This window comes from Pseudophryne corroboree, unplaced genomic scaffold, assembly GCF_028390025.1.
Source record: "Pseudophryne corroboree isolate aPseCor3 unplaced genomic scaffold, aPseCor3.hap2 scaffold_1903, whole genome shotgun sequence".
In the NCBI taxonomy this organism is placed as follows: Eukaryota; Metazoa; Chordata; class Amphibia; order Anura; family Myobatrachidae; genus Pseudophryne; species Pseudophryne corroboree.
In genome coordinates, this window is record NW_026968541.1 from 1 (window position 1) to 20,830 (window position 20,830).

The window sequence follows — 20,830 nt, forward strand, 5'->3', positions numbered from 1 at the left end:
AGCCAACTTTGGCCCACTGCTTGGATGACATCACCATATGCAAATCCATCTGCTGTAGGCCTTCCCCCAGGAATGCTTGCACTAGTTGTTGCATTTGGTTTGTTGTTTGGGGGTGCTTCAGTATTAGGCAGCCTTCTGCCCTCCCATGTTCATCTGAAAATATGTGTTCTCCCTGCAGTTGTTGTCCCCAGATGAGAGTTCCCTTGTGCTGCCTCAGTTGAATCTCCTTTACTTGACAGAGATGTGCCTGAGCAGCGGCCCTCCCCAGCCCTATCTCAAATCATACTTATTTTGCATAGGAGATACCATGGTCAAGAAGATTGTTCTCCCAGGGTGAGGGTCATTCATTGCATTCTGGGTATGCTGACCCCTGTGATTTCCCCAAATGTGGGAAACTTGGCTGCATTATTTGTAGTAGTGGGGGACTGTGTTTGTGCTTTCCTCTGGTCAGCTCTGGTAAAAGTCAGATTTTTTTGTCTCATTTCTTCCTCTAGCCTTATTCTTCTTTTGAGAGTTCCCTTGTGCTGCCTCAGTTGGATCTCCTTCACTTGACAGAAGGGTGCTTGAGCAGCGACCCTCCCCAGCTATAGCCCAACTCCTACTTACCTGCCAGGTTAGATACTATGATCATGAAGCTGCTTCTCCCAGGGCAAGGCTCACCCATTGCACTCTGGGTGTGCTGCTCCTGCGATTTCCCCAAATGTGGGACACTTGACTGCATAATTTGTGTTTCCCCTGGTCGGCTCTCGTATAATTCAGATCTCTTTGTCTCAGGTCTCTCTCCAGCCTAGTTTGCTGTCTGTTTCCACTTCTCTTTTCTTGAGCCGCTCCCTTCTATGCCCTTGCGCACTATCCTGACTTCTCCCGTCTGCTTACTTTGTGCCTTCCAATGCACAATGCGAACTACAGGTAGTGCTGCAGGACCCACACCCTTTTACTTGCCTTACAGAGCAGCTCTGGAGCTGTTACAGTGCCCAGCTGCTGCAAGAAATCAGCTTGAATGCTTCAGGGGCTGGGGCATTGCCAACATGAGCCCCACACCGAAGGAGGGTGGGGGTGTTTAATGCGAACTAAGGGTCATCCAAGCGCCACAAAAGGCCGCCATGCCCTGCATACCCCTTTTCTCTTTTCATATGCAGATGAGGGTTCCAGCCAACTTTGGCCCACTGCTTGGATGACATCACTGTATGCAAATCCGTCTTCTGCAGACCTTCCCCCAGGAATGCTTGTACTAGTTGTTGCATTTGGTTTGTTGTTTGGGGGTGCTTCAGTATTAGGCAGCCTTCTGCCCTCCCATGTTCATTTGAAAATATGTGTTCTCCCTGCAGTTGTTGTCCCCAGATGAGAGTTCCCTTGTGCTGCCTCAGTTGAATCTCCTTTACTTGACAGAGATATGCCTGAGCAGCGGCCCTCCCCAGCCCTATCCCAAATCATACTTATTTTGCATAGGAGTTACCATGGTCATGAAGATTGTTCTCCCAGGGTGAGGTTCATTCATTGCATTCTGGGTATGCTGACCCCTGTGATTTCCCCAAATGTGGGAAACTCGACTGCATTATTTGTGGTAGTGGGGGACTGTGTTTGTGCTTTCCTCTGGTCAGCTCTGGTAAAAGTCAGATTTCTTTGTCTCAGATCTTCCTCTAGCCTTGTTCTTCTTTCGAGAGTTCCCTTGTGCTGCCTCAGTTGGATCTCCTTCACTTGACAGGGGGGTGCCCGAGCAGCGACCCTCCCCAGCTCTAGCCCAACTCCTACTTACCTGCCAGGTGAGATACTATGATCAGGAAGGTGCTTCTCCCAGGGCAAGGCTCACCCATTGCACTCTGGGTGTGCTGCTCCTGCGATTTCCCCAAATGTGGGACACTTGACTGCATAATTTGTGTTTCCTCTGGTCGGCTCTCGTATAATTCAGATCTCTTTGTCTCAGGTCTCTCTCCAGCCTAGTTTGCTGTCTGTTTCCACTTCTCTTTTCTTGAGCCGCTCCCTTCTATGCCCTTGCGCACTATCCTGACTTCTCCCGTCTGCTTACTTTGTGCCTTCCAACGCACAATGCGAACTACAGGTAGTGCTGCAGGGCCCACACCCTTTTAGTTGCCTTACAGAGCAGCTCTGGAGCTGTTACAGTGCCCAGCTGCTGCAAGAAATCAGCTGGAATGCTTCAGGGGCTGGGGCATTGCCAACATGAGCCCCACACCGAAGGAGGGTGGGGGTGTTTAATGCGAACTAAGGGTCATCCAAGCGCAGCAAAAGGCCGCCATGCCCTGCATACCCCTTTTCTCTTTTCATATGCAGATGAGGGTTCCAGCCAACTTTGGCCCACTGCTTGGATGACATCACTGTATGCAAATCCGTCTTCTGCAGACCTTCCCCCAGGAATGCTTGTACTAGTTGTTGCATTTGGTTTGTTGTTTGGGGGTGCTTCAGTATTAGGCAGCCTTCTGCCCTCCCATGTTCATTTGAAAATATGTGTTCTCCCTGCAGTTGTTGTCCCCAGATGAGAGTTCCCTTGTGCTGCCTCAGTTGAATCTTCTTTACTTGACAGATATATGCCTGAGCAGCGGCCCTCCCCAGCCCTATCCCAAATCATACTTATTTTGCATAGGAGATACCATGGTCATGAAGATTGTTCTCCCAGGGTGAGGTTCATTCATTGCATTCTGGGTATGCTGACCCCTGTGATTTCCCCAAATGTGGGAAACTCGACTGCATTATTTGTGATAGTGGGGGACTGTGTTTGTGCTTTCCTCTGGTCAGCTCTGGTAAAAGTCAGATTTCTTTGTCTCAGATCTTCCTCTAGCCTTGTTCTTCTTTCGAGAGTTCCCTTGTGCTGCCTCAGTTGGATCTCCTTCACTTGACTGGGGGGTGCCCGAGCAGCGACCCTCCCCAGCTCTAGCCCAACTCCTACTTACCTGCCAGGTGAGATACTATGATCAGGAAGTTGCTACTCCCAGTGCAAGGCTCACCCATTGCACTCTGGGTGTGCTGCTCCTGCGATTTCCCCAAATGTGGGAAACTTGACTGCATAATTTGTGTTTCCCCTGGTCGGCTCTCGTATAATTCAGATCTCTTTGTCTCAGGTCTCTCTCCAGCCTAGTTTGCTGTCTGTTTCCACTTCTCTTTTCTTGAGCCGCTCCCTTCTATGCCCTTGCGCACTATCCTGACTTCTCCCGTCTGCTTACTTTGTGCTTTCCAATGCACAATGCAAACTACAGGTAGTGCTGCAGGGCCCACACCCTTTTACTTGCCTTACAGAGCAGCTCTGGGGATGTTACAGTGCCCAGCTGCTGCAAGAAATCAGCTTGAATGCTTCAGGGGCTGGGGCATAGCCAACATGAGCCCCACACCGAAGGAGGGTGGAGGTGTTTAATGCGAACTAGGGGTCATCCAAGCGCCGCAAAAGGCCGCCATGCCCTGCACGCACCTTTTCTCTTTTCATATGCAGACGAGGGTTGAAGCCAACTTTGACCCACTGCTTGGATGGCATTACCATATGCAAATCAATCTGCTGCAGGCCTTCCCCCAGGAATGCTTGCACTAGTTGTTGCATTTGGTTTGTTGTTTGGGGGTGCTTCAGTATTAGGCAGCCTTCTGCCCTCCCATGTTCATCTGAAAATATGTGTTCTCCCTGCAGTTGTTGTCCCCAGATGAGAGTTCCCTTGTGCTGCCTCAGTTGAATCTCCTTTACTTGACAGAGATGTGCCTGAGCAGCGGACCTCCCTAGCCCTATCTCAAATCATACTTATTTTGCATAGGAGATACCATGGTCAAGAAGATTGTTCCCCCAGGGTGAGGGTCATTCATTGCATTCTGGGTATGCTGACCCCTGTGATTTCCCCAAATGTGGGAAACTTGACTGCATTATTTGTAGTAGTGGGGGACTGTGTTTGTGCTTTCCTCTGGTCAGCTCTGGTAAAAGTCAGATTTCTTTGTCTCATTTCTTCCTCTAGCCTTATTCTTCTTTTGAGAGTTCCCTTGTGCTGCCTCAGTTGGATCTCCTTCACTTGACAGAGGGGTGCTTGAGCAGCGACCCTCCCCAGCTATAGCCCAACTCCTACTTACCTGCCAGGTGAGATACTATGATCATGAAGGTGCTTCTCCCAGGGCAAGGCTCACCCATTGCACTCTGGGTGTGCTGCTCCTGCGATTTCCCCAAATGTGGGACACTTGACTGCATAATTTGTGTTTCCCCTGGTCGGCTCTCGTATAATTCAGATCTCTTTGTCTCAGGTCTCTCTCCAGCCTAGTTTGCTGTCTGTTTCCACTTCTCTTTTCTTGAGCCGCTCCCTTCTATGCCCTTGCGCACTATCCTGACTTCTCCCGTCTGCTTACTTTGTGCCTTCCAATGCACAATGCGAACTACAGGTAGTGCTGCAGGACCCACACCCTTTAACTTGCCTTACAGAGCAGCTATGGAGCTGTTACAGTGCCCAGATGCTGCAAGAAATCAGCTTGAATGCTTCAGGGGCTGGGGCATTGCCAACATGAGCCCCACACCGAAGGAGGGTGGGGGTGTTTAATGCGAACTAAGGGTCATCCAAGCGCCGCAAAAGGCCGCCATGCCCTGCATACCCCTTTTCTCTTTTCATATGCAGATGAGGGTTCCAGCCAACTTTGGCCCACTGCTTGGATGACATCACTGTATGCAAATCCGTCTTCTGCAGACCTTCCCCCAGGAATGCTTGTACTAGTTGTTGCATTTGGTTTGTTGTTTGGGGGTGCTTCAGTATTAGGCAGCCTTCTGCCCTCCCATGTTCATTTGAAAATATGTGTTCTCCCTGCAGTTGTTGTCCCCAGATGAGAGTTCCCTTGTGTTGCCTCAGTTGAATCTCCTTTACTTGACAGAGATGTGCCTGAGCAGCGGCCCTCCCCAGCCCTATCCCAAATCATACTTATTTTGCATAGGAGATACCATGGTCATGAAAATTGTTCTCCCAGGGTGAGGTTCATTCATTGCATTCTGGGTATGCTGACCCCTGTGATTTCCCCAAATGTGGGAAACTCGACTGCATTATTTGTGGTAGTGGGGGACTGTGTTTGTGCTTTCCTCTGGTCAGCTCTGGTAAAAGTCAGATTTCTTTGTCTCAGATCTTCCTCTAGCCTTGTTCTTCTTTCGAGAGTTCCCTTGTGCTGCCTCAGTTGGATCTCCTTCACTTGACAGGGGGGTGCCCGAGCAGCGACCCTCCCCAGCTCTAGCCCAACTCCTACTTACCTGCCAGGTGAGATACTATGATCATGAAGGTGCTTCTCCCAGGGCAAGGCTCACCCATTGCACTCTGGGTGTGCTGCCCCTGTGATTTCCCCAAATGTGGGAAACTTGACTGCATAATTTGTGTTTCCACTGGTCGGCTTTCATATAATTCAGATCTCTTTGTCTAAGGTCTCTCTCCAGCCTAGTTTGCTGTCTGTTTCCACTTCTTTTTTTTTGAGCCCCTCCCTTCTATACCCTTGTGCACTATCCTGACTTCTCCTGTCTGCTTACTTTGTGCCTTCCAATGCACAATGCAAACTACAGGTAGTGCTGCATGGCCCACAACCTGTTACTTGCCTTACAGAGCAGCTCTGGAGCTGTTACAGTGCCAAGCTGCTGCAAGAAATCAGCTTGAATGCTGGGGCATTGCCAACATGAGCCCCACACCGAAGGAGGGTGGGGGTGTTTAATGCGAACTAAGGGTCATCCAAGCGCCGCAAAAGGCCGCCATGCCCTGCATACCCCTTTTCTCTTTTCATATGCAGATGAGGGTTCCAGCCAACTTTGGCCCACTGCTTGGATGACATCACTGTATGCAAATCCGTCTTCTGCAGACCTTCCCCCAGGAATGCTTGTACTAGTTGTTGCATTTGGTTTGTTGTTTGGGGGTGCTTCAGTATTAGGCAGCCTTCTGCCCTCCCATGTTCATTTGAAAATATGTATTCTCCCTGCAGTTGTTGTCCCCAGATGAGAGTTCCCTTGTGCTGCCTCAGTTGAATCTCCTTTACTTGACAGAGATATGCCTGAGCAGCGGCCCTCCCCAGCCCTATCCCAAATCATACTTATTTTGCATAGGAGATACCATGGTCATGAAGATTGTTCTCCCAGGGTGAGGTTCATTCATTGCATTCTGGGTATGCTGACCCCTGTGATTTCCCCAAATGTGGGAAACTCGACTGCATTATTTGTGGTAGTGGGGGACTGTGTTTGTGCTTTCCTCTGGTCAGCTCTGGTAAAAGTCAGATTTCTTTGTCTCAGATCTTCCTCTAGCCTTGTTCTTCTTTCGAGAGTTCCCTTGTGCTGCCTCAGTTGGATCTCCTTCACTTGACAGGGGGGTGCCCGAGCAGCGACCCTCCCCAGCTCTAGCCCAACTCCTACTTACCTGCCAGGTGAGATACTATGATCATGTAGGTGCTTCTCCCAGGGCAAGGCTCACCCATTGCACTCTGGGTGTGCTGCCCCTTTGAATTCCCCAAATGTGGGAAACTTGACTGCATAATTTGTGTTTCCCCTGGTCGGCTCTCATATAATTCAGATCTCTTTGTCTCAGGTCTCTCTCCTGCCTAGTTTGCTGACTGTTTCCACTTCTCTTTTCTTGAGCCGCTCCCTTCTATGCCCTTGCGCACTACCCTGACTTCTCCCGTCTGCTTACTTTGTGCCTTCCAACGCACAATGCGAACTACAGGTAGTGCTGCAGGGCCCACACCCTTTTAGTTGCCTTACAGAGCAGCTCTGGAGCTGTTACAGTGCCCAGCTGCTGCAAGAAATCAGCTTGAATGCTTCAGGGGCTGGGGCATGGCCAACATGAGCCCCACACCGAAGGAGGGTGGGGGTGTTTAATGTGAACTAGGGGTCATCCAAGCGCAGCAAAAGGCCGCCATGCCCTGCATACCCCTTTTCTCTTTTCATATGCAGATAAGGGTTCCAGCCAACTTTGGCCCACTGCTTGGATGACATCACCGTATGCAATTCCATCTTCTGCAGACCTTCCCCAAGGAATGCTTGTACTAGTTGTTGCATTTGGTTTGTTGTTTGGGGGTGCTTCAGTATTAGGCAGCCTTCTGCCCTCCCATGTTCATCTGAAAATATGTGTTCTCCCTGCAGTTGTTGTCCCCAGATGAGAGTTCCCTTGTGCTGCCTCAGTTGAATCTCCTTTACTTGACAAGGGAGGCATTTTGGATTTTTTCTTTGGGTACCCCTACACCTGATGGTCTGATTGAGAGCATCGAACTGAACAACATTGGCAGTCTCTGAAGATTTTATCTATTGATTTACCTAATATATTATTTATTGAATATCCATTTATTGTATGTTTAATAAATAAACAAAATTATTAGAAGTAGCTATTTTGGGAACAGCATTCCTCTTAGTATGAAACTGTATAATCCTGTTGTGTGTGTTCCTTTAAAGTTCTTTAGTAAAATCCACTAGTAATGATGAACATCAGATTTCTTCCTCCATCCTCTTTTTACACTTTCTCTTGGTTCTATATATATATATATTTTTTATTTTTTTATTTTTTTTCCCTCCTTCTCCCAAAAGGCCCCCCTCCCTCCCCCCCCCCCCTCCCTGTTTTAAATTTTTACATCTTTAAATCTTTAAATCTTCGAATCCTTAAATTGTCTGTTTAATAATTATTCTTTCTTCAATTCTTTTTGTTGTTTAAGCAGCAATGTAATTATTCCAGGGGTTAAAATAATGAAATATAGAAATAATATTAACAAAAATTAAAGGTAAAAATGAATTGATAGAATGATCCCATTAAAAGTAAATAAATAATATGGATGTTAAGCTGAGCGGGTTGGATTCGAACATGGGACTCGCTGCATAGAGTGCAGGTGATGTTTCCCCTGCGCCACAAGAGCTGCTTTAGTAGTGTGTTGGATTTATGTTACCCTAAAAGGTTTTATATAAGTAAATGGGGATCCTTAGTGCTGGGTCTCTGAATTATGTGTATGTGATTATAGAGATGAGGTATTGATTGAAAGATTAGAGGTTAATCTGTATATAGATTATATATTTTCTGTTATTTTTTAAACCACCTTGTTGCTTATTTTATTATTATTTTTAATCACCATGTTGCTTATTTTTATATTATGAAATGCCTTTATATGTGCAATTGCAATTAGAAAGTTGTTCCATATGTGAGTCATTACATGTATGCATCCAATTAGTACATGTATATATCCAATCAACTAATTAGTAATGCTATTGGTCCGGTGCATTTTAAAAAGAGCCTGCTAGGCTGCTGATGTATCCTCTGACGAAACCGCTCTTGGATAACAGCGGAGAAACGCGTAAGGAAGGTGACTACCAGACACTCTGATTGCTGAGATATAAGCCCATTCATGAACGAGCTACATCACGGCGGACGTCTGATGTAAAGACAGCGGTGAAGGGGAAAAAGCAATTTGAGACCGAGCAAAAGGAGGTCTCTACCCCACGGCAGGGAGGAATATCCCGACCGCGAGTGCCAATAAGATCCAGCCACGGTTAACGACTGAGGCAGCATAAGGAAACTCTCATCTGGGGACAACAACTGCAGGGAGAACACATATTTTCAGATGAACATGGGAGGGCAGAAGGCTGCCTAATACTGAAGCACCCCCAAACAACAAACCAAATGCAACAACTAGTGCAAGCATTCCTGGGGGAAGGCCTGCAGCAGATGGATTTGCATATGGTGATGTCATCCAAGCAGTGGGTCAAAGTTGGCGTCAACCCTCGTCTGCATATGAAAAGAGAAAAGGGGCGTGCAGGGCATGGCGGCCTTTTGCGGCGCTTGGATGACCCCTAGTTCACATTAAACACCTCCACCCTCCTTCGGTGTGGGGCTCATGTTGGCTATGCCCCAGCCCCTGAAGCATTCAAGCTGATTTCTTGCAGCAGCTGGGCACTGTAACAGCTCCAGAGCTGCTCTGTAAGGCAAGTAAAAGGGCGTGGGCCCTGCAGCACTACCTGTAGTTTGTATTGTGCGTTGGAAGGCACAAAGTAAGCAGACTGGAGAAGTCAGGATAGTGAGCAAGGGCATAGAAGGGAGTGGCTCAAGAAAAGAGAAGTGGAAACAGACAGCAAACTAGGCTGGAGAGAGACCTGAGACAAAGAGATCTATATTATACGAGAGCCGACCAGGGGAAACACAAATTATGCAGTCAAGTGTCCAACATTTGGGGAAACCGCAGGAGCAGCACACCCAGAGTGCAATGGGTGAGCCTTGCCCTGGGAGAAGCACCTTCATGATCATAGTATCTCACCTGGCAGGTAAGTAGGAGTTGGGCTAGAGCTGGGGAGGGTCGCTGCTCGGGCACCCCCCTGTCAAGTGAAGGAGATCCAACTGAGGCAGCACAAGGGAACTCTCGAAAGAAGAACAAGGCTAGAGGAAGATCTGAGATAAAGAAATCTGACTTTTACCAGAGCTGACCAGAGGAAAGCACAAACACAGTACCTCACTACCACAAATAATGCAGTCCAGTTTCCCACATTTGGGGAAATCACAGGGATCAGCATACCCAGAATGCAATGAATGAACCTCACCCTGGGAGAACAATCTTCATGACCATGGTATCTCCTATGCAAAATAAGTATGATTTGAGATAGGGCTGGGGAGGGCTGCTGCTCAGGCACATCTCTGTCAAGAATTTATAAAGTCTATACATATATATAACCAAATGTCAATATATATATATATATAGAACCCAGCGCTCCTATCAAAACTTATCTATTTCACCAATTTGTTGCTTATTTAATCTTTATACATCTATTAATTTTTACCATATATTATAAAATGCTGCTCCCATAGTTAGTACTGTTCTACCAATAATAAACCAAATTTTAAAGATAATCACACTTGTTATCAAGGGAGCGCAAAAAATAGAATATACAAGCTCTTTATTTAAAAAAATATATATATAGACAGAAGAAACCCACATTCAACAAAATACAATGGAGTCAACATATATAGGCACCACTATCCATATCTAAATGTAATCAGTATCTATTTCATATTGCCCTTGATGACAACGGAATGTCTATTAAAGTGTCCAAAAAATCCTCCTGGATACAGCTGTTGTAATTAAATCGTTACTTTCCAATTGTAATTGATACATTAAATTCCTTCTTGTGGATGAACAGCAACAGTTGTAACCAACGCCTCTTATTTACTGCAGTTAAAGTTCATATGTAACTCACGTGAGTAATGAAAGAAAACAGGGGGAGAGCGCTGTGATGGTTGGTGAAACACAGCGGTATGCTACAACGTACCCACATTTGCATCCATGCATATATAGATGTAGGTGTGTGTACGTCGGTGTGCGTCCAGGTGTCAACGCGTGTATGTATAGATACAGGTGAGGGTACGTCTGTGTATGTCCAGGTGTCAGAATGTGTATGTATAGATGCAGGTGTGGGAACGTCAGTGTAGGTTCAGATGTCAGCGCGTGTATGTATAGATGCAGGTGCTTGTATGTCCAGATGTCAGTGCATGTATGTATAGATGCAAGTGTGGGTACGTCGGTGTATGTCCATTTGTCAGCGCGTGTATATATAGATGCAGGTGCTTGTATGTTGGTGTATGTCCAGGTGTCAGCGTGTGTATGTATAGATGCAGGTGTGGGAATGTTAGTGTATGTCCAGGTGTCAGGGTGTGTATGTATGGATATTAGGTGTGGGTACATCAGTGTATGTCCAGGTGTCAGCGCATGTATGTATAGATGCAGGATAATAATCACACAGCGTGCCCCCCACCAACCACAAACCTCCCCCACCCCCCTGTATGACATAAACACCGCTAATTACACTTACACACAATAATTTCAGTTTGCGACCAGGAGCCGGCAATGTATGTGCACCCAAATGAAGCCACTGTACATGCCCTGCAGGCTGCTATGTACTGCACAGGTGCAACAAATTTAAATGCCCTATCTTTAAAATGGGGCATATTTTACTAAATTAAAAAAACCTGTAACTTTCTGTAAAACCTTAACCCCAAAAGGCACTACACTAACATAGGGGTGTAGAGTTGGATCTTGATCCAAGGCACCAACAGGCTAAAGCTTTGACTGTTCCCAGGATGCCTTGCACCGCCTCCTCTATAACCCTGCCCAGTGACGTAACTAGACCTTTGTGGTCCCCATAGCAAAATTCTGAATGGGCCCACCAGCACTCAACAAGAATGAGTGGCGTTTGGGGTCAGAAAAGTAGAGGGGAAGGGGTCTGACAGAGTAGGGGGCAGGACATGAATGAATAGAAACTGAGGTGTCCATTATATAAAGAAATATAGGCCCTCATTCCGAGTTGATCGGTCGCAAGGCGAATTTAGCAGAGTTACACACGCTAAGCCGCCGCCTACTTCCGTGGCGCTCACCTGATTGGCTGTGCGCTGTCTGTGCTGTGACAGCGCATCGCACAGCTCGGTCCATTAGTTTCAATGGTGGGAACTTTGCCGTCAGCGGTGGGGTTACCCGCGGTCAGCCGCTGACCGGCGGGTGACCTCACCGCTAGCCGCTAAGTTCCCACCATTGAATATAATGGACGGAGCTGTGCGATGCGCTGTCACAGCACAGACAGCGCACAGCCAATCAGGTGAGCGCCACGGAAGTAGCGCTTCCTGATTGGCTGAAGGGACTTCAGTGACAGGAGTCACGTGGTGTCCCGGCATTCGGGGTAAGGGGTCTCATGTGTCAGCATGGGACCCCTTTCAGTCCGGTGGTCCGTGTGTCCGTTTTCTTTTTTTGCCAAGTACGTGGATGTATCTCTGGACGTGGATGTACCTCTGGACGCTGGAAGGTGAGTATAATTTTTTTCACAGGTACCCTCGGATCGTCGGAGACCGTGGCAGTCGGCGTGTCAACATAGGTAAGTATGAATGTGTCGGCAGTGTGTAATAAAGTTTTACTGTCACGGTGTCTGTGTCCTGTTTTTATTTGGGTATTTTTTCCCCAGTAGAACTACAGGTACCAGCGGGCCCGTTTTTCTCCCGCATGCTGGTACTTGTGGTTCTCCAAGTACCAGTATGCGGGGGAGGCTTGCTGGGACTTGTAGTTCTTCTGGAAAAAACAATATTCTTGTCATTTTACTCTAGGCTATCAGCCTCCCATCCGCAGCCATTGGATGGGGGGGACAGCCTCGGGCTTCACCCCTTGCCCTTGGGTGGCTGGGGACCCCTTGATTGAAGGGGTCCCCACTCCCCCAGGGTACCCCGGCCAGGGGTGACTAGTTGGATATTTAATGCCACGGCCGCAGGGCACTGCATAAAAGTGACCCCCGGCTGTGGCATTATCTGTCCAGCTAGTGGAGCCCGATGCTGGTGTAAAAAATACGGGGGACCCCTACTCTTTTTGTCCCCCGTATTTTTTGCACCAGCACCAGGCGCAGAGCCCGGTGCTGGTTTTAAAAATACGGGGGATCCCTGCCCAATTTTCCCCCCGCATTTTTGGAACCAGGACCAGCTCGAAGAGCCCGAGGCTGGTTATGCTTTGGAGGGGGGACCCCACGCCATTTTTTTTTCCGTGTTTTTTCCGTTTTTTCCCGTTTTTTTAATTCGCGGCAAAATACGTCAAATTGTCCGTTTTTCGCCCGCGGGACTGTCGAATCCGTTTTTCATTGAATATGGTGAATTCCGGCAGCCACCTGCCGGAATTCACATGTCGAATTGTGTCGAATTTAAAAACGGCCATAATTTGCCGCGATTCGCCGTGAATTGCATATACCCCAAAGTAGCTTTTATGTAACCTTTTTAAACCTATTAGCATAGACCGAATCTCATCGTGTGTATAGGCCTTTAGTTCAACAACAGCATGGGACCAGTTAGTGTGTTTTGACCACTGCACAGCACCTGGTGTTATATAGTAAGCACCACTATGGCATAGTATACAACATTATGGGCCTGATATGAGTGTGACCAGCGGTGATGTGGAATGCAGTAGGAGGTGCTGTTTAGCAAGCACCACTTCTATATTCACCATGCAGTATATTGTGTGAATATAGAAGTGTTGGTTGTGTTATGTATTAGAGTAATTATTGCAGCTCCCAGCTAAAATTGCCACAATGTAATTTAGTGACAAGCTGCAGAGATTAACCCTTTCTGTGGCTGCTGCACAACCTCTATTCATATCGCTGAATTAAATTAGGGAGATGTTCTCACCCCGCGAGCAAGCGCAGGTATATGCCACACTTATGGTAACATTGGATTTGCAGATATTTTCTTGCAGGGGTGTTTCTAAACAATTTGGCTTCAAATGCGAGATTTAAAAATGCGTGCCCCCCGCCACCATTGGCATTAAAAATTGTGCCCCTCCCCCATATATATATATAAAAAAAACTATATTTGCATGAGCGCTCCGGACGGGATGGGGGGGCGTGACCTCGCAAAAATGGGTATGGTCTCCATAAAATGGGCGTAGCCTTTCAGGCAAAGACTACCTTACACCCCAGTTCTTGACCCTGCACCAACAGACCTCGGCCACCACAGGGAAAAAAGTACAGTCATTTCCACCATGTTAAGCCCCACACATTAATGCCCTTTGGAACATATTATGTCACTCACCACAATATCTGTGATACACTATGCCCTACAGTAAAGCTTCTAATTACTTTTACAAAAACTGCTCAATGCCAAGAGTTTCACGTGCTGGGTGTCATGCTCATTGCCAGGGGTTTCACTCTCTGGGTGTCATGCTCATTGCCAGGGGGAACGCAGTAGGAGGTGTTATATAGTAAGCACCACTATGGCATAGTATATAGCATTATATATATTGTGAGCACTGGTGATGTTGAGTGCAGTAGAGCTGCTGCTGGGTAATTACAATTGACTACAACCACCAATATATTCTGCTGCACTATATATATGCAAAGCTAATTCTGCTGGGTAATTACAATTGAATACAACCACCAATATATTCTGCTGCACTATATCTATATATGCAAGCTAATTCTGCTGGGTAATTACAATTGACTACAACCACCAATATATTCTGCTGCACTATATCTATATATGCAAAGCTAATTCTGCTGAGTAATTACAATTGACTACAACCACCATTATATTCTGCTGCACTATATCTATATATGCAATGCTAATTCTGCTGGGTAATGCAAATTGAAACATTATTGCATAGTATGTGATTTTGAAGTACTTTTTTAAAGTTTTGAATGATATAGACCCAGTTTAATCTTTGTGGAATGCCTGGTTGTTGTTTTTAAGGTAATTTATTGCCTGGCATTTGAGGGGGTGGGGGGTGGTTACAGATTTCAATTATTGGTTTCACTTGTAATAGTCTTCTACTTAAGTCCAATGGTGTAGGCTGTGCAAAGCCATTTGGCTGTGCATTTATTGATCTAAGCGTGCATTTTTATCAAAGCGTGATAAAATTGACACATAACAGCAGCGTTCAATCAGTATCAATTTATCTTCAGCTGATGTCGATTGTGAATTTACGTTTCTTCTCTTCTTGTCACCTACAGGTAATTACAATTGACTACAACCACCAATATATTCTGCTGCACTATATCTATATATGCAAAGCTAATTCTGCTGGGTAATGCAAATTGAAACATTATTGCATAGTATGCAATAATATAGTATGCATATAGCAGAGGATAGTTTCAATCTGCCTACCTCTGGGTTATGGGCCCAGAATGCTTTCATTGCAGTACTCTGCTGCACATGTAAGTGCAAGAAATCCTGAAGCACTCACTCATCATGGGAAAGTACCAATGTGTTTCTTCGTTGATTGATGGAAGAAACATCTTACAAAAACTCTCCAGATTATTGACTTTTAAAGTTTTTCTAGGAAACGTTCTAGATGAATGCTTATTAGCGTTTGTCAGAACATACGTTTGCAAAGTGTCTCTGTGGCGCAATCAGCTTCATTGGAAAGGCAGCAAGATGCATCGTCATTTCAATATCTACTGAAATAATACAGGTTGACACCAGGAAACATTAACGCCACTGCATCCTTGCTGCTTTCTCATGTGGAAGTCTGTTTAATGTGAAAACAAGGTGATATCTAATTAGCACACAGGTAAGGAATTAAGAAAATCTTTATTTAAGGGTGAAGATGTTTCTCACAAAATCGTTGCCCCAATGCATCATTGAAATTCAACCTGGAAAGATGATTTTAATATATCACTTGTACATTTTGTATTGCTCTTCTGGTGACAATGTAGTTTGTTTTTGTCAATTACCATTTTAATAATAGGGTAAAGAAAATTAAGTGGATTTTTGAAATAAAACAATACTGTCAATATACTATTAAAACAAATTAAAATTGTAAAAGTTATTGTACTTTAAGTAAAAATAAAAGAGCAAAAATATCAATCCCAGTTTTGGATTACTTTAATTAACAAAAAAAATGCATATAGCAAAGGATAGTTTCAATCTACCTACCTCTGGGTTATGGGCCCAGCATGCTTCCATTGCAGTACTCTGCTGCACATGTAAGTGCAAGAGATCCTGAAGCACTCACTCATCATGGGAAAGTACCAATGTGTTTCTTCGTTGGTTGATGGAAGAAACATCTTACAAAAACTCTCCAGATTATTGACTTTTTAAAGTTTTTCTAGGAAACGTTCTAGATGAATGCTTATTAGCCTTTGTCAGTACGTACTTTTTGCAAAGTGTATCTGTGGCGCAATCGGTTAGTGTGTTCGGCTATTAACCAAAAGGTTGGTAGTTCAATCCCACCCAGGGACGTAATTGACCTTGTGATCAGATTTTGGTGATATTTAAGTCGACAAGTCAAAATTTCAAACCCCCTGTTATGGTGTGGGTAGCTGGCCTTCCCTGATGTAATCAGAGTTAGATCTGATTCCGTGATTTTATAAAAACAGCTAGGAAGCACAATTTAGCAGTGGGTTGCAGAGAAAAAAAATATGCTGGCAGAAAAATCCAATTGAGTGATTAAACAGCTCTTCATTTTCTGGCTTTATTTTTATGCTAACAAATTTGTTCTCTGAAAAGTGTCCACAAAGCCAAGTCTCTGATTAACACCTTTGTAAGGATGGTTTTTCACCTATTACTAAATTAAACTTGCTTCATTGGAAAGGCAGCAAGATGCATCCTCATTTCAATGTCTACTGAAATAATACAGGTTGACACCAGGAAACATTAACGCCACTGCATCCTTGCTGCTTTCTCATGTGGAAGTCTGTTTAATGTGAAAACAAGGTGATATCTAATTAGCACACAGGTAAGGAATTAAGAAAATCTTTATTTAAGGGTGAAGATGTTTCTCACAAAATCGTTGCCCCAATGCATCATTGAAATTCAACCTGGAAAGATGATTTTAATATATCACTTGTACATTTTGTATTGCTCTTCTGGTGACAATGTAGTTTGTTTTTGTCAATTACCATTTTAATAATAGGGTAAAGAAAATTAAGTGGATTTTTGAAAGAAAACAATACTGTCAATATACTATTAAACAAATTAAAATGGTAAAAGTTATTGTACTTTAAGTAAAAATAAAAGAGCTAAAATATCAATCCCAATTTTGGATTACTTTAATTAAAAAAAAATGCATATAGCAGAGGATAGTTTCTATCTGCCTACCTCTGGGTTATCGGCCCAGCATGCTTCCATTGCAGTACTCTGCTGCACATGTAAGTGCAAGAGATCCTGAAGCACTCACTCATCATGGGAAAGTACCAATGTGTTTCTTCGTTGGTTGATGGAAGAAACATTTTACAAAAACTCTCCAGATTATTGACTTTTTTAAGTTTTTCTAGGAAACGTTCTAGATGAATGCTTATTAGCCTTTGTCAGTATGTACTTTTTGCAAAGTGTCTCTGTGGCGCAATCGGTTAGTGTGTTTGGCTATTAACCAAAAGGTTGGTGGTTCAATCCCACCCAGGGACGTAATTGACCTTGTGATCAGATTTTGGTGATATTTAAGTCGACAAGTCAAAATTTCAAACCCCCTGTTATGGTGTGGGTACCTGGCCTTCCCTGATGTAATCAGAGTTAGATTTGATTCAGTGATTTTATAAAAACAGCTAGGAAGCACAATTTAGCAGTGGGTTGCAGAGAAAAAAAATATGCTGGCAGAAAAATCCAATTGAGTGATTAAACAGCTCTTCATTTTCTGGCTTTATTTTTATGCTAACAAATTTGTTCTCTGAAAAGTGTCCACAAAGCCAAGTCTCTGATTAACACCTTTGTAAGGATGGTTTTTCACCTATTACTAAATTAAACTTGTTTCATTGGAAAGGCAGCAAGATGCATCCTCATTTCAATGTCTACTGAAATAATACAGGTTGACACCAGGAAACATTAACGCCACTGCATCCTTGCTGCTTTCTCATGTTGAAGTCTGTTTAATGCGAAAACAAGGTGATATCTAATTAGCACACAGGTAAGGAATTAAGAAAATCTTTATTTAAGGGTGAAGATGTTTCTCACAAAATCGTTGCCCCAATGCATCATTGAAATTCAAGCTGGAAAGATGATTTTAATATATCACTTGTACATTTTGTATTGCTCTTCTGGTGACAATGTAGTTTGTTTTTGTCAATTACCATTTTAATAATAGGGTAAAGAAAATTAAGTGGATTTTTGAAAGAAAACAATACTGTCAATATACTATTAAAACAAATTAAAATGGTAAAAGTTATTGTACTTTAAGTAAAAATAAAAGAGCCAAAATATCAATCCCAGTTTTGAATTACTTTAATTAACAAAAAAAAATTGCATATAGCAGAGGATAGTTTCAATCTGCCTACCTCTGGGTTATGGGCCCAGCATGCTTCCGTTGCTGTACTCTGCTGCACATGTAAGTGCAAGAGATCCTGAAGCACTCACTCATCATGGGAAAGTACCAATGTGTTTCTTCGTTGGTTGATGGAAGAAACATTTTACAAAAACTCTCCAGATTATTGACTTTTTAAAGTTTTTCTAGGAAAAGTTCTAGATGAATGCTTATTAGCCTTTGTCAGTATGTACTTTTTGCAAAGTGTCTCTGTGGCGCAATCGGTTAGTGTGTTCGGCTATTAACCAAAAGGTTGGTGGTTCAATCCCACCCAGGGACGTAATTGACCTTGTGATCAGATTTTGGTGATATTTAAGTCGACAAGTCAAAATTTCAAACCCCCTGTTATGGTGTGGGTACCTGGCCTTCCCTGATGTAATCAGAGTTAGATTTGATTCAGTGATTTTATAAAAACAGCTAGGAAGCACAATTTAGCAGTGGGTTGCAGAGAAAAAAAATATGCTGGCAGAAAAATCCAATTGAGTGATTAAACAGCTCTTCATTTTCTGGCTTTATTTTTATGCTAACAAATTTGTTCTCTGAAAAGTGTCCACAAAGCCAAGTCTCTGATTAACACCTTTGTAAGGATGGTTTTTCACCTATTACTAAATTAAACTTGTTTCATTGGAAAGGCAGCAAGATGCATCCTCATTTCAATGTCTACTGAAATAATACAGGTTGACACCAGGAAACATTAACGCCACTGCATCCTTGCTGCTTTCTCATGTTGAAGTCTGTTTAATGCGAAAACAAGGTGATATCTAATTAGCACACAGGTAAGGAATTAAGAAAATCTTTATTTAAGGGTGAAGATGTTTCTCACAAAATCGTTGCCCCAATGCATCATTGAAATTCAAGCTGGAAAGATGATTTTAATATATCACTTGTACATTTTGTATTGCTCTTCTGGTGACAATGTAGTTTGTTTTTGTCAATTACCATTTTAATAATAGGGTAAAGAAAATTAAGTGGATTTTTGAAAGAAAACAATACTGTCAATATACTATTAAAACAAATTAAAATGGTAAAAGTTATTGTACTTTAAGTAAAAATAAAAGAGCCAAAATATCAATCCCAGTTTTGAATTACTTTAATTAACAAAAAAAATTGCATATAGCAGAGGATAGTTTCAATCTGCCTACCTCTGGGTTATGGGCCCAGCATGCTTCCGTTGCTGTACTCTGCTGCACATGTAAGTGCAAGAGATCCTGAAGCACTCACTCATCATGGGAAAGTACCAATGTGTTTCTTCGTTGGTTGATGGAAGAAACATCTTACAAAAACTCTCCAGATTATTGACTTTTTAAAGTTTTTCTAGGAAACGTTCTAGATGAATGCTTATTAGCCTTTGTCAGTATGTACTTTTTGCAAAGTGTCTCTGTGGCGCAATTGGTTAGTGTGTACGGCTATTAACCAAAAGGTTGGTGGTTAAATCCTACCCAGGGACGTAATTGACCTTGTGATCAGATTTTGGTGATATTTAAGTAGACAAGTCAAAATTTCAAGCCCCCTCTTATGGTGTAGGGTACCTGGCCTTCTCTGATGTAATCAGAGTTAGATTTGATTCAGTGATTTTATAAAAAACAGCTAGGAAGCACAATTTAGCAGTGGGTTGCAGAGAAAAAAAATATGCTGGCAGAAAAATCCAATTGAGTGATTAAACAGCTCTTCATTTTCTGGCTTTATTTTTATGCTAACAAATTTGTTCTCTGAAAAGTGTCCACAAAGCCAAGTCTCTGATTAACACCTTTGTAAGGATGGTTTTTCACCTATTACTAAATTAAACTTGCTTCATTGGAAAGGCAGCAAGATGCATCCTCATTTCAATGTCTACTGAAATAATACAAGTTGACACCAGGAAACATTAACGCCACTGCATCCTTGCTGCTTTCTCATGTGGAAGTCTGTTTAATATGAAAACAAGGTGATATCTAATTAGCACACAGGTAAGGAATTAAGAAAATCTTTATTTAAGGGTGAAGATGTTTCTCACAAAATCGTTGCCCCAATGCATCATTGAAATTCAAGCTGGAAATATGATTTTAATATATCACTTGTACATTTTGTATTGCTCTTCTGGTGACAATGTAGTTTGTTTTTGTCAATTACCATTTTAATAATAGGGTAAAGAAAATTAAGTGGATTTTTGAAAGAAAACAATACTGTCAATATACTATTAAAACAAATTAAAATGGTAAAAGTTATTGTACTTTAAGTAAAAATAAAAGAGCCAAAATATCAATCCCAGTTTTGGATTACTTTAATTAACAAACAAAAAAATGCATATAGCAGAGGATAGTTTCAATCTGCCTACCTCTGGGTTATGGGCCCAGCATGCTTCCTTTGCTGTACTCTGCTGCACATATAAGTGCAAGAGATCCTGAAGCACTCACTCATCATGGGAAAGTACCAATGTGTTTCTTCGTTGGTTGATAGAAGAAACATCTTACAAAAACTCTCTAGATTATTGACTTTTTTAAGTTTTTCTAGGAAACGTTTTAGATGAATGCTTATTAGCATTTGTCAGTATGTACTTTCAGAAAGTGTCTCTGTGGCGCAATCAGTTAGTATGTACGGCTACTAACCAAAATGTTGGTGGTTCAATCCCACCCAGAGACCTAATTGACATTGTTATCAGATTTTGGTGATCTTTAAGTAGACAAGTCAAAATTTCAAACCCCCTGTTATGGTGTAGGGTACCTGGCCTTCTCTGATGTAATCAGAGTTAGATTTGATTCAGTGATTTTATAAAAACAGCTAGGAAGCACAATTTAGCAGTGGGTTGCAGAGAAAAAGAAATATGCTGGCAAAAAAATCAAATTGCGTGATTAAACAGCTCTTCATTTTCTGGCTTTATTTTTATGCTAACAAATTTGTTCTCTGAAAAGTGTCCACAAAGCCAAGTCTCTGATTAACACCTTTGTAGGGATGGTTTTTCACCTATTACTAAATTAAACTTGCTTCATTGGAAAGGCAGCAAGATGCATCCTCATTTCAATGTCTACTGAAATAATACAGGTTGACACCAGGAAACATTAACGCCACTGCATCCTTGCTGCTTTCTCATGTGGAAGTCTGTTTAATGTGAAAACAAGGTGATATCTAATTAGCACACAGGTAA

At 43.2% G+C, this 20,830-nt stretch overlaps 13 non-coding genes and 2 pseudogenes across 13 annotated transcripts; 13 read left to right on the plus strand and 2 right to left on the minus strand.

Moving 5' to 3' along the window:
- Window positions 1-282: 282 nt before the first annotated feature.
- On the plus strand, window positions 283-446 carry LOC135003766 (U1 spliceosomal RNA). The gene has a single exon (XR_010204663.1). It is a non-coding gene; the product is annotated as a U1 spliceosomal RNA (small nuclear RNA).
- A 152-nt stretch (window positions 447-598) lies between these two features.
- LOC135003779 (U1 spliceosomal RNA) lies at window positions 599-761 on the plus strand. The gene has a single exon (XR_010204673.1). It is a non-coding gene; the product is annotated as a U1 spliceosomal RNA (small nuclear RNA).
- A 671-nt stretch (window positions 762-1,432) lies between these two features.
- On the plus strand, window positions 1,433-1,596 carry LOC135003782 (U1 spliceosomal RNA). Its single transcript, XR_010204676.1, has one exon. It is a non-coding gene; the product is annotated as a U1 spliceosomal RNA (small nuclear RNA).
- A 152-nt stretch (window positions 1,597-1,748) lies between these two features.
- On the plus strand, window positions 1,749-1,911 carry LOC135003770 (U1 spliceosomal RNA). Its single transcript, XR_010204667.1, has one exon. It is a non-coding gene; the product is annotated as a U1 spliceosomal RNA (small nuclear RNA).
- A 671-nt stretch (window positions 1,912-2,582) lies between these two features.
- On the plus strand, window positions 2,583-2,746 carry LOC135003780 (U1 spliceosomal RNA). Its single transcript, XR_010204674.1, has one exon. It is a non-coding gene; the product is annotated as a U1 spliceosomal RNA (small nuclear RNA).
- A 152-nt stretch (window positions 2,747-2,898) lies between these two features.
- Window positions 2,899-3,061, plus strand: LOC135003774 (U1 spliceosomal RNA). The gene has a single exon (XR_010204671.1). It is a non-coding gene; the product is annotated as a U1 spliceosomal RNA (small nuclear RNA).
- A 671-nt stretch (window positions 3,062-3,732) lies between these two features.
- On the plus strand, window positions 3,733-3,896 carry LOC135003767 (U1 spliceosomal RNA). The gene has a single exon (XR_010204664.1). It is a non-coding gene; the product is annotated as a U1 spliceosomal RNA (small nuclear RNA).
- A 152-nt stretch (window positions 3,897-4,048) lies between these two features.
- Window positions 4,049-4,211, plus strand: LOC135003771 (U1 spliceosomal RNA). The gene has a single exon (XR_010204668.1). It is a non-coding gene; the product is annotated as a U1 spliceosomal RNA (small nuclear RNA).
- A 671-nt stretch (window positions 4,212-4,882) lies between these two features.
- LOC135003781 (U1 spliceosomal RNA) lies at window positions 4,883-5,046 on the plus strand. Its single transcript, XR_010204675.1, has one exon. It is a non-coding gene; the product is annotated as a U1 spliceosomal RNA (small nuclear RNA).
- Window positions 5,047-5,198: 152 nt separating this feature from the next.
- LOC135003772 (U1 spliceosomal RNA) lies at window positions 5,199-5,361 on the plus strand. Its single transcript, XR_010204669.1, has one exon. It is a non-coding gene; the product is annotated as a U1 spliceosomal RNA (small nuclear RNA).
- A 662-nt stretch (window positions 5,362-6,023) lies between these two features.
- On the plus strand, window positions 6,024-6,187 carry LOC135003777 (U1 spliceosomal RNA). The gene has a single exon (XR_010204672.1). It is a non-coding gene; the product is annotated as a U1 spliceosomal RNA (small nuclear RNA).
- A 152-nt stretch (window positions 6,188-6,339) lies between these two features.
- On the plus strand, window positions 6,340-6,481 carry LOC135003776 (U1 spliceosomal RNA; annotated as a pseudogene).
- A 2,611-nt stretch (window positions 6,482-9,092) lies between these two features.
- Window positions 9,093-9,234, minus strand: LOC135003778 (U1 spliceosomal RNA; annotated as a pseudogene).
- A 152-nt stretch (window positions 9,235-9,386) lies between these two features.
- On the minus strand, window positions 9,387-9,550 carry LOC135003768 (U1 spliceosomal RNA). The gene has a single exon (XR_010204665.1). It is a non-coding gene; the product is annotated as a U1 spliceosomal RNA (small nuclear RNA).
- A 7,196-nt stretch (window positions 9,551-16,746) lies between these two features.
- On the plus strand, window positions 16,747-16,820 carry TRNAN-AUU (transfer RNA asparagine (anticodon AUU)). Its single transcript has one exon. It is a non-coding gene; the product is annotated as a tRNA-Asn (tRNA).
- Window positions 16,821-20,830: the final 4,010 nt, after the last annotated feature.